Raw genomic sequence first — 13,289 nt, 5'->3', positions numbered from 1 at the left:
ATGATTACTATTATAACCTATCTGTTAGCTGAGCCCCCCAGCACACTCATCCCAGAACGCACCCCCCCCCCCTGCCGCAGGCCTCGCTCTCATTACAAAGATGTGTCCAATGCCCTGTGGCAGTGACTGAATCTTCAGGAGGTTCAAGATGTGGCCCCAGCAGGTCCTGTGGCTCATCCAGCCCGGGTATTTCATACAGGAATTCCAGGAGCTCACCAGGATTCTCCCCCAGAATGATGATTCCTCCCTCCTAGATCACATACCCCATCTAGAGGTCTTCTCCACCAGCCTTTCCCATGAGCCACAGATAAGCCTGTCCTGAAGTGGAAGCCTGGGTCTCATGGTGCTGGGCCCAGTTGGTGGTGCAAGAGCAAAACAATAAAGGAGACGCCCACCACAATGTTGGCTGAGTGAGCCCAGGGTCATCCAAACACATTAGCTGCCTCTGGAGTAAAATAGAAGATGGTCTGGTGCATTTGTCGTTGGTGGGAGTGGACGTACAGTCTGAGCCTGGATAAACCTGACTCGCTTCTACCCAATAGAATACAGCAAGGTGATGGGATAAGAAGGGAATATTATGAACAGTTTTATGCCAATAATTTGGCAACTTAGATGAAATAGACAAGCTCCTCAAAAGATACTAAGTGCCAAAGGCCACACAATAAGAAATAGATAACCTGTATAGTCCTCCATCAACTAAGGAAATTGAACTTGTAGTTAAAAACCTCCCCACAAAGGAAACTCCAGGCCCAGATGGACTTACTGGTGAATTCTACCAAAGATTTAAGGAAGAAATAATACCAATGTGACACAAACTCTTCCAGAAAATTAAGAGGAAGGAATACTTCTTAAATCATTTTAGAAACCATCATTACTCTGATACCAAAACCAAACTAGAGACGGAAAACTACAGACCAACACCCTCATAAACATAGATAGGAAAATTATTAACCAACTTTAAATAGAATACAATAGGGACTTCCATGGTGGCGCAGTGGTTGAGAATCTGCCTGCCAATACAGGGGACACGAGTTCGAGCCCTGGTCTGGGAAGATCCCACATGCCGCGGAGCAGCTGGGCCCGTGAGCCACAATTACTGAGCCTGCGCGTCTGGAGCCTGTGCTCCGCAACAAGAGGCCGCGATCGTGAGAGGCCCGTGCACCGCGATGAAGAGTGGCCCCCACTTGCCGCAACTAGAGAAAGCCCTCGCACAGAAACGAAGACCCAACACAGCCATAAATAAATAAATAAATAAAAATTAAATAGAATACAATAAAGTGTTATAAGGACAATAATATATCCTGTCCAGGTGGGGTTTATTTTAGGAATTCAAGGTTGGCTTAATCTTCCCCAAGTTGATCTATAGATTCAACACAATTCCAATCAAAATCCCAGCAGGACGTCTTGGGGGGATAGAAATTGACAAGCTGATTCTCCCATTTATGTGGAAATGCAAAGAAGCTAGAATTACCAAAACAACTTTGAGAAAGATGAAGTTGGAGGACTAATATTACCTGATGTCAAAATTATTATAAAGCTACAGTAATCAAAACAGATTTAGATATAGACAACTGATTTTTGACCAAAGCAATTGAATGGTGACAGGATAGTGTTTCTAACAAATGTTCTGGTGCAACTACATCCACATGCAAAAAATAAAAAAGAAGAAGAAGAACTTTTATCCATACTTCACATCATATATAAAAACTCAAAATGGATGATAGGCCTAAATTAAAACCTTAAACTATAAAACTTCTAGAATAGAACATAAGAGATAAATATTTGTGAGCTTGAGTTGCACAAAACAACACCCAAAGCACAATCCATTCAAGAAAATGTTGATAAATTGGACTTGGACAAAATTAAGAATTTCTGCTATTTGTAAGGCACTGTTATGAAAATGAAGAGACAAGCCGCAGACTGGCACAAAGTATTTGCAAATCATATCTCTGAGAAAGACTTGTATCTAGATGTATAATGTATAAAGAACTCTCAAAACTCAATAATAAGAAAACAAACAACTCCATTTTTTAAATGGGCGGAAGATTTGAATAAATACTTCCCCAAAGAAGACATGTGATGGTAAGTGAGCACATGAAAAGATGCTTAAATTATTAGTAATTAGGGAAATGCAAATTAAAACCACAGTGAGATACCTCTACCTACCTGTTAGAATGCCTAAAATTAAAAAGACCAACTATATCAAGTATTAACAGGGATGTGGAGAAACTCTTGCTGGTACACTGCTGTTAGGAATGCAAATGGTACAGCTACTTTCAAAGATAGTTTGCCAGTCTCTTCCAAAGTTAAACATACATCTACCATATGATCCAGCATTCCCTCCTACGTATTTACCCAAAGAAATTAAAGCGTATGTCCATATATCCATAAAAAGGCTTGTACACAAATGTGCATAGCAGGTTTATTTGTAATGGCCCAAAACTGGACACAGTATCAAAGTGCATCCCTAGGTGAATGGATAAACAAGCTGTGGTATATCCATACAATCGAACTATGCAGCAATAAAAAGATATGACTGTTGACACATGCTACAGTATGCATGAATCTCAGAGTAATTCTGCTGAACGAAAGAAGCCAGACAAAAAAGTATATACTATATTATTTCAATTATGTAAAATTGTAGGAAACGCAAACTAATCTATAGTGACAGAAAACAGATCAGTGGTTGCTTGGGAGAAATTTTGGAATGATGGAAATGCTCACTATCTTCATTGTGGGGGTAATATCATGGATGTGTACAGATGTCAAAACATCAAATTGTGCATTTTAAATAAGAAATAAAATGGCTAATAAAAATATTTTCAAAATTCACATTAGTAAACCATGCTGTGTCTTGGAGATTGTGCATGTGATGGGGAGTTGTGCAACCTTGAAAATCAGGAGGTCTAAAGTCCACTTTGCCATAGACATCCTGACCCTAAAGCAAGTCCTTGAATCCCTTGGGATTTCTTCCCCTTGTCAGCTGCCCCTCTGTTGTCCACCCCGCGGAGATGGATCAGCCTTTGAGAGCAAAGTCTTGACCATACTCAGCACTTCTAGCAGGTGTTCAATAAATGCTTGTTGACTGGGTTTAACTTGAGGTCAGGTGACCCATGGCTCCAAGTTGTAACAGCTGCGGCCTCTCCCCATGCAGCCACATCGTGTTGTTCTGAGGTTTGGGGTTCAGACTGAGTCAGTCCACGTACCCCTGACTTGTGTCTTGTTTGAGAATGAAGAATAGTTCTTGTACTTTGCTTGGTTTACACAGACTCACTAATCTTTACACGTAAGCCCAGTTGCTGCCAAGGCGTGACTCTGCAGATAAGGAGGGATGTCCAGATCAAGGTTCCCAGGAAGGAAGGGCGTGAGCCAAGTTCTCAGGGTGAGGCCCCACGGAATTCCATGTGGCCAGATCTCACTCTTTGGAATTCACGGTTACACTTGGACTTGATGTGCCATGGTTGGCAGTTTGTAGGGAGGAGTGGGAAGTCCTCTAAAGAAAACTAGCTCTTAAAGAACCATACCAGTTCAGTTTTCATGCATAAAAGAAAATATTGGCAATTGAAAATTATGTATTAAAGCAGGACTCTTAGGACCTCTTCTCATAGATACTTGATTAACAATTAATTTACCATTCGTTGTATACTTGATTGAAGGAAACATTCACTATATTGCAATTATGCCATAATCCAGGCTTTTTTGTAATTCACATTGTGCTGTTCTCAGCTATACCAAGAGTGACTGGACTGTTCTAGAAGCTTGGCCTCCACTTCCTTGTCTGAACCCAGAGTCACAGAACTTCAGTGGTAGAGGAACCAGAGATGGGTCCCATCACCTCCATCATTTTGCAGATGAGGACCCTGAGCCCAGGAGGTGCAGGGTGGAGCCAACCTTGTGCTAGCGGGATCGGAGTTTGCCTGAGGCGAACACGGCTCCTGGTCATCAGAAAGAGCTGGATGATTGCACGGCTAGCAAGGTTTGGGCTCCAGCAGGCCCCCAGGGTTCTCTCCTCAAGATGTGGAGCCAGGTGGCCACCAGAAAACCCACTCAGCAGAGACTTCTTCTAGGCCCCACCCACCCACCCCCATCTTCTGGCATCAGAGCCTCCAAGGTTGTCTGCCTGGACCAGATTTTCAGGTACTCCCCCTGCCTCTTGATAAGATCTTGGATTTCAACACTGAAAGGGGCCTTAGCTGTCTCTTAGTCCCTGTCCCCAGTGGGAATCCCTCGTTCAACATCCCTGCAGTTGTTATCAGGCCTCTTCTTGAATGCCTCCATTGACAGGCAGTTCACCACCTCCAAAGACAGCCCATTCCAGCATGGACTCTGGAGCCAGACTGATGGGCTCTGCACTTGGGTAAGTTACTTAACTTCTCTGTCTCATTTTCCCATCAGAAAAATGGGGATAATAATAGTATTCGCACCTGCCTTGTAGGATTGTTGAGAGGATTATATGTGTCAACGTGTGGGGGGCAGACACCCTCCGCGTGCTCTGGCTGACACTGTATGTCCGTGTCTGCCTTCCTTCTCTTCACCTGAAGGCATTTTTCTGAGCCCAGGTGAGCCCGAAGAGCTGGGTGGTGGGTGCCCTGCACCACTGGCTGATGGAGGTGGTGTGTAGATGCTCTGGTTTCCACAACCCCCGCCAGGTCAGTCTGAGTGTGTTCTACATGTTTCCTCATGTACCTTCTGGGGATAAAGCAACAGATGCCTGTTGGTAGCTGGCCCCATAACACACCCTTCATGGGCTCCTTGCTCTTTCCAGGATCATTTCTCCACTCCCTTGCCGTGTTTTCTTCCACTTTCCAAATGAACTACTTGCCCTCGACTCAGGCTCTGCTTCTGGGGAACCCGAACTAAGCCAATGTTGAAAGCACTTTGCACAGTGGCTGGCATGAAGTGCGTGCGTATTCATGTTAGCAACTGATGTCAGCAGCTTTATCCCATAAAACGCTCTTCCTACATTGATCCCAAACCTTCCTCCTTGCAGGTGGGCCCCATGGTCCTCACTTTTGTGTTTGTCCCCTCCATTGTCCTGTCATAGACACCTTCCCGGCATCTCCGTAAGGATGCTCACCCATTACATTCCCCCTTGTCATTCAGGTTGTTGTGTTTTTATGTCCAAGTTAGATACCACTGTCTCTGGGACTTCCCTGGTGGTCCAGTGGGTAAGACTCCACACTTACCATGCAGGGGGCCCAGGTTCGATCCCTGGTCATGGAGCTAGATCCCGCATGCATGCTGCAACTAAGAGTCCGCATGCTGCAGCTAAGACCCTGCACAGCCATAAAATAAATAAATAAATAAATAAATAAATTTTTAAAAAAGAGAGATACCACTGTCTCAACCACCTTCTGTCCCCAGAGTCTGACCCTAGGTCATACCCTTGATCAAGAACATTTTCACCATCATTCCCATCATCCTGATGGGAGCTTCAGAGTGGTCCAGGCCTTTGAGCTGAAAGACTTTTCTTGCTGGCAGTCTGTACGTGCACAGACTGGTGGGTGCTGGTGCCCTGGCCCTGTGCTTAGGTCACCAGCTGGGGGAGGATCTGTGTGCTTTGGTTTCTGAGAGGGACAGGTCAACACCACTGGCCAAGGTTGGAAACAGGAGTGGACCGGGGTCAGGGCTCCTGTTGATTTTCCTGACTTGGCAATTAGAGTCTTTGCTTCCCTGTGAGGGCGCAGAATGTGACCAGCTAAGAGGGTCCCAGACTCCAGTCCTTACTCCCCGCTCTGCCTGTCACAATCCCCTACTCCTCATTCTCAGGTCTTGAAAGGCTCCAGTCTCCTCAGACTCCTAGATTCGTCCCAGTAATGATTTTTTTTAAAAAACACTTATAAATTTGCCATATTTCCTCTCCTCCTTCTTTGTGGATATATATACATATTTTTTTAAATAAATTTATTTATTTATTTTTTTGGCTGTGTTGGGTCTCCATTTCTGTGCGAGCGCTTTCTCCAGTTGCGGCAAGCGGGGGCCACTCTTCATCGTGGTGCGCGGGCATATCACCGCCACGGCCTCTCCCGTTGCAGAGCACAGGCTCCAGACGCGCAGGCTCAGTAGTTGTGGCCCACGGGCCTAGTCGCTCCGCGGCATGTGGGATCTTCCCAGACCAGGGCCCAAACCCGCGTCCCCTGCATTGGCAGGCAGATTCTCAACCACTGCGCCACCAGGGAAGCCCCTGTGGATATATTTTAAAGTAAATTACAGACATCATGAATTTCATCCCTAAATACCTCATTATGGATCTTTTAAAAATAAAGTCATATTTTTATTAAATACTTTTATTTCACATAAAAAATGTTAAATATCAGTAAGCCCTTCATATCATTTAATATTTCTGCCATGTTCAAATATCTGCAATTGTCCCCAAAACATTTCTGTGTGTGCTCCTGTCAGGCACCAGGAGGGGCCATTGAAGTTTCTAGTTTTGTTTTTTTTTGGTTTAGCTGGGTGTATGTGTTTTTCTATTGTTTTTATTTTTGAGTCCTTTTAACAAACAGATAATATGAATTTGAACCCTAAAGCCAGGGAAGGGCCAGCTGGTGCTTATGAATATTTGCTCAAGGCCGAACTTCTCACCCTCCGCCTAGATCTGAGACCTGGACGCTGTCTCCCTTTATTGGGTGGACTTCTGTCCCGCTCTCCCTTTTGCTGAAGGTATTCTCCCCAGGGTCCCACTTTAGATAGGGGTCCCTATTCCAGTTCTCCATCTTGGGAACTTCTCCATCTTGGTTGCTGAGCCCAGAGGACAAAATCCTGGAGCTTCTGGCGCCCACTGTGAGGAACCACTTACGTGAGAGCAAGGCCAGAGGGAGGAGGGCAGGGCTGACGGAGGATGAACTCAGTTCTGATGACATGGTGTGAGCTGGGATCCCACTGAGCTTGAATTTTTTTGTGCTTCACCTGAATTTTTCAGTTCAGTGAACCAATAGATTTCCTTTGTTGCTGAAACCTGCTTGATTTGGGTTTTCTGTCTCTGAAAACAAAAGTCCTGAATGAAATAGTTTCTTAAGGAACAAAGCAAGTCAGAGAAATTCTTCACGGGTCACTGGAGATTTAGACCCACACCCCAATGAAGACTTCTTGTAAACTAGGTAAGCGACACTAGCAATTCTCAAGTGCTACGTCAGCATGACCTGGGAGCCTGTTACAAATACAGATTCTACCCCCCACCCCCAGACCCCCTGAATCAGAAACTCTGGAGTGGAGCCCAGGAATCTGTGTTTTAACAAGCCTTCCCGATGATCCTAACCTAACACAAGGCCCTCACTCAAATCTCACCCTGGGACCCTGTCAGAGTTCCATTTTAGAAAGGTTGTTTTGACGGCAGCTGGATTGGAATTGAGCAACCAAGTGTGGAAATAAGGAGACTAATGAGGAGGCTACTTTAGTAGCCCAGGGAAGGGATGATGGACTTGAGAGGGGTCAATGAAAAATAGAGGTAACCGGAGAGAGTTAAGAGATATTTAGGAGATAAGATCAATAAGACTTAGGAGTGGATTGGATGGTGGGTGAGGATGAGGGAGATGTTTAAAAGGTTTGCTGTTTTGTTTTGGTTTTGTTTTACATGGTTCATTGGATGGACTGTGCTACCATTTAGAGTTTGGGGTCACAAGAAGAATACTGGGTTTTGTGGAGGAAAACCATGAGTTTAGTTTTGTGCATGTTGTGGTTGAGTTCCCCCAAATTCTGGGATTGGCTTTGATTGGGCCACTTGGAAACCTGTATCCCTGAAAACAATCCTTGTGGCCAACGGGATGGAACACGCTGACTGACCACCCCACCCAAAGCACGTGGACTGAGTGTTGGGGAGGAAGAAGAGAATTAGCTGCTCCTCACAGAGACCTCTAAGGAAGGGGACTCTGGGTCAGGATTGGGTATTCCTGGCACCCTCAGACAGTACTATTGAAACACCAACTTGATCACACCGCAACATCTCAAATATACGCTGTAGCTACTCTTTCAACTTATATTTCATACTTTTTAGTCTTGAATTCTACATTCAAGCAACCAAGACTTGCTTTTTGTTTGCATTTGCCTGGTATGTAAGCGCTCACCCCTGTATTTTTAACCTCTCTGTGTCTTAAGTTTTAGACATGCTCTAGATTTTTTTGTTCTTTGATCTAATCTGAGAGTCTTTGCCCTCGAATATCAGAGTTTAATCCATTTATATTTGCTATAATCAACGTTTTGCTCTTTGGCATCTTATTTTATGTTTTGCTTCTTATATGTTCTTGCTATTTTCTTTTTTCAATTTCCATTCTTTTGCTATATTGATTAACTTTGCTTATTTTTATGTACACATTTGGAAGACTTACATCCTAATTTTATTTTACTAACAATGCCCACAGAGCCCCTGAGGCCCATATAGGTGCTCAAAATCCCAGGTGTGGTTCCTTCTTCCTGTGATGGAGGGTGGGATCCACAGGTTGATCCATGTACTCAGGGCTCTCAGGGGTCCCAGGCCATGCCCCCTCAGCCACAGACAGCCCTGCCTCTGCCCACAGAGCCTGGCCCCTGAGCTGTCTGACCTTGGCTGTGTCTTCATATCCATTTCACTTTGTACCTCCCCTACCGCCACCATCCTTCCAGGAACAGCCCCACTGATGCCCTAGCAAACCTTCTTCTGTGGCCCCAGAGGTTCCTAGATTCAGATCCAGAGCCCAGTAAGGAGATGGGGCTCAGTACGGTGGCCTCACGGCCCACCAGGCTCAAGTGGAGGTTCCTTTGGCTCAGTTCTGAAGCTCTCTAAACCCTTGGCTTGGCCGATAGACCATGGGTCACCACAGAGAAAATAATTTCCAGCGCCTTCTCACCTTCCAGACCCTCTTTCATCACTGTATCCATGAACCCTCAAGGCAACAACCTCAGGCCCTCACGCAATCAGTCCTAGCCCTCTAGCAGCCTGTGACACTCCAAATTACTCCTACCTCTTCCTCCTCATCAAAACCACCATTCTAAACCCAAAGGAAAAGTATCACAATCCTTCATCTTGCAGATATTTACTGGGCTTGAGCTGTGCCATTTAATTCACACTAAGATTTAAATAACTGGTAACAGCCTAATCTATGAACTTTCCCCGTAGTGTTTTCATTTTCAAAGAGAAGTTTGTGGGTTTTTTTTTTAGTCTTAATGATATTCTAGGTTTAATCCAACATATCTAAAACATTATTTCAACATGCAACCAACATAAAAATAATTATTAATGAGATATTTGACATTTTTTATGCTAAGTCAGTGAAATCCCAGGACATCTCAATTTGCACTAGCCACATTTCAAGTGCTCAGTAGCACATTTTGGGATTCAAAGAGAAGCATGTTGACGATAAAGGATTTTTAATCTCTGGTGATATAAACTTCTGACAGGAGCCCTGTGGTTCTCCTCAAAGGGGAAATGAGTAGAAAGATAACTAACCTAAGAAACAGGAGACCTGGTTCTAGATCTTGCTCTGCCATTTGGTACCCGAGGCACCTGGAGCAAATTGCTTAACCTCCTCATCTCTGTTCCTTGCTCTTAAATGGGTGCATGATATGGGTGCCCTATCTCGTGGGTAAGAATACTGCATCCTGAAGGGTGAAGTGGAGCTCACCAGGTGGAGAGGGGGTGACAGAGTGAGAAGCACATATGACACCCTCCTTGTTGTACATGAGGAGGGGGCACTGCCTCAAGGGACCCTTCCATGGATGGTGGGTCCTTTCATTCTTGACAAAGGCTAGTGGTCCCATCTGGTATTTTTGATCCAGGGCCTAATGATGGCTCTGTTTGCCCACGTGTGTCTGCCTCTAAGAAAGATGTGATCAGCAGGTTTTTCCCACATCCCCCCTGAAAGAGGGGCCAGTGCTTGAGCAGCCCACCCTGGAGCAGTGGGGGGCCTCTCTCTCTCTCAGCTTCCACCCCCAGGAGCCTGTTATGCTATCAGCGGTGGGGTGGGGAACTCTGGAGCAGGGGTCAACGGGACATTTACCATGCTTCTGGGAGATGCTGGGGTCCTGACACCCTAAAACTCAGCCTAGGGGTCTTCCTTGGTGGAACTGAGTTTGCTGAGCTGCACCCTGGAAAATGAACACCATGCCTCTTCCTGACTTGTTCCCTAAGTCCGTTCCAACAGTCCAACGGGTCAACGAGAAAGTGGTTGCAGCCCAGGACTTCGAGTTCACGCTTCCCTACTAAGATGCTGTGTGTCAGAGCACACTCTCTTGTCCCAGTTTCTTCAGCTGGAGATGATCAAACCAGGCCCTCCAGCATCCCTGGTTGCTTCTGAGGCTCCAACAAAATAAGACGTGTTGTGTCTTAGTTAGGGATTGTGTGTTTGTGGAGAGCAAAAATGCAATCATACCTGCTCAGTCAAGACCTGGGGGGGGCGGGGGCGGGATTTCCAAGGGCAGGAAGTACAGCTCATACCAGTGGTCACCAGCAGGTCAACACCCACCACCTCACCACACTGACCCCCCTCTCTGAGGCCTGGAGGTCCTTCTCTGCTGCTCTCCAGCACCTGCCTCCTTCTCTCTGGACACAGCTGTCCCTGGGACGGCAGGGTGTCTGCTCCTCCAACATCCACTTATGTGAGGTGTGGGGTTACCAGGTGCCAGTCCTGGGCCCCTCTGCACGGCCTCATGTCAGCTGGGCCTCAAGTCGCTGACTCAGGGCATCTGAGCGGCCCGCCTGTCCGTTCAGCGGGGGCAGGGGAGGTGGCCCCCCAGGTGACAAGAGGGTAGATGGCAACGGTTGGGTATCTATCATCCAGGGTGACAGTGCTTTGAAATTCTAAAAGGACATAGAGGCAAGAGGGACCATAGCTCAGTGCAATCCCACGTCTTATTGTGTGAGAAAGGATGGCAGTCCAGGGACATGCATTGTGTTGTTTGTCCCTGATATGCCTGTAACTTACAGGAGACCTTTAGGGGTCCTGCGTATCCCAGTTTACCAATAAGAAAGATGGGAGGGGTTGACGGGATACCCAAGGTCCCCTGGGCACGGACCTCGCCATCCTCAGAGTGGCCACTAGAGGGCAGCAGCTTCCCTGCAAACGCAGCCCATCCACTCAGCCCTCTAATCCGTCCTCCACAAACACCTTTGCTTTAGTTAGTTTTTCACAAAATGGCACCAACGCAGAAGGCCTTTGGGGAAATTTCTGGCACTGGTGAGAGAGGAACATCAGCTGAGAGCACCATGGAACAGCTAAGGGGCTGTTTCTAAGGGATATTTTATTTCTCAAAACTTTTCTCGAGAACCACGAACTCACAGAAACCAGTTTTGGAATTCTGAAATCCCAGGGCCTGCTAAGGGGGTGTCTTCCCAGCTTCTGCTCCTGGGGGACCGAGCCTTGCCCTTGAGGGGGGCAGTCGGCCAGGTGACTTTCTTCCCACTGACAACCGGCAGCTGTTTTTAAGGCTGTTTAAAGAGCAGATTCTTTCTGCTTTCACTGGGAGAGGATGTGCTCTCCATCCTCAGCGGCTCCCGGGAGAAAACTTTTGGAAAACAAAGTTGACAGCAATTTAGTTTAAAAAGTGTTCACGATGACAATCTAGAGAAATAACATGAGCCCCAAATTAATACCACCTGAAGCCATTTTATTTTTTTCCTTGGGTGTTTGGTGTTTTGGGGGGTTTTGTTGTTGTTTTTGTTGTGTTTTTTTTTAGTTTTTAAACTAAATTCAGCCAAATTCCTACTCTGTGTCGTTTGTAATAGTGAAAAGTTAGCATCATAAATTAACAGTAAGTAATAATACAATTAAACAGTAGTATTTACAGTTTCCATAAAAGTTATAAAAATATCAATTGATGATTAGAAACTTTCATTTTCAGCCTTTCAGTAAGGTCTGTGGGAACTTTTGGTAACTTTTGAAGTGCAACATAAACGTGAGAGTTTTAATTTTATGTAATTAAAATGTCCCTGGAAGCTGGGTCAGTGCTGAGTCCGATTCCTGCCTAGCTCATCCCAAAGCCTCCACCAGCCTCACACCTTGTACTTGGAGTGGTGTGTCTCCCCAGAGCAATGTCTGAATCTGCTGGTGACCCAGGGAGGCTGCAGAGAGCACATGGCTCATCCAGCCCAGGAATTCACTGGAGAGGACCCTGGAGGCCACCATGATTCTACCCGCAATGAGAGTACCCCCCTTCTACACGACGCATCCTTTCCAGAGCCATTTTACAACCTCTTCCCCCATCCACAGATGCGCCTGCCCTAAATGACCACACAGCCATGGGCCCAACCCTGGGATCACAGTTCAGGGCAGGAGGGTGAAGAAGCAGCCCACTGCAATGCTTCATAAGAGAGCCAGGGTCATCTCAAGCTCATTGTCACTCTCTAGGGTAAAACAGAAGGTGGTCTGGTGGCTTTCGTGGAGATGTGAGTAGAGAAGCATAGCAAGAAAGAGTAGGAGCCTATGCCCTACATTCAATGCAGGGAGGATAGCATATGCAAAGGCCCTGAGGCTGGAGCATATTTGGTATGTCTGGTATGGCCAGAGCTCAGTGAGCAAAAGGGAAAGTGGTAACAGAAGATGTCCAGGAAGTAGCCAGGGGCCAAATGATGTCGACCACAATTAGGGCTTTGGAAATGATTCAAAGTGTAATGGGAAACCATTAGAGGGTTTTGAGTAGGAAAGTGATTCCATATTTTAAAAGGAATAAATAGTAATTAACAAAGAGTAATGACCAGCCATGTATCCACCACCCACTTTAAGCAATGTCTTTACAGACACAACTGAGGGCTCTTTCTTCCCACCCCTCCCTCCCCATGCTGGATGCCACCACTACCCTTATAATAGGGAAGAACAAATCTGACTCCATCTTAGATCTGTTTCTTTTACTTTAACCTTTGTATTCTAGTACTTTTGCTTCCATTTAAGAATGTTGCCTATAGCCTGAAGTATATAGGATAGCCTATTCTCAAGGCTCTGACCTTTAAGGGTATAACACTTTTCCATTCACACACAGATAAAAAGTTGCAGAACAGAGAATAACATTATTCTTGCTGGAGGTTTACAGGAACATCATGACCTGACCTACGTGGACGGCTGCAAGAACAAAGGATTCCAACACCAAGAAGTCTGCAACGACCAACAATGCCCCTCCTTCACCTTGCCTTTTAAAATGCTTTGCTAAAACCCTTTGGGGAGTTCAGGGTCTTGGGGGCACGAGCCCCCTATTCGCCTTGCATGGCCCTGCAACAAACCTTTCTCTGCTCCAAACTCTGACATTTCGGTTTGTTTGACCTCACTGTGCATTCAGTAACGTTCTGAATTTGGAGTTTTTCTTATAAATCACCTTTACTATGTATT

The sequence above is a fragment of the Balaenoptera musculus genome, chromosome 1 (assembly GCF_009873245.2).
Source record: "Balaenoptera musculus isolate JJ_BM4_2016_0621 chromosome 1, mBalMus1.pri.v3, whole genome shotgun sequence".
In the NCBI taxonomy this organism is placed as follows: Eukaryota; Metazoa; Chordata; class Mammalia; order Artiodactyla; family Balaenopteridae; genus Balaenoptera; species Balaenoptera musculus.
This window is presented reverse-complemented; position numbering follows the sequence as displayed.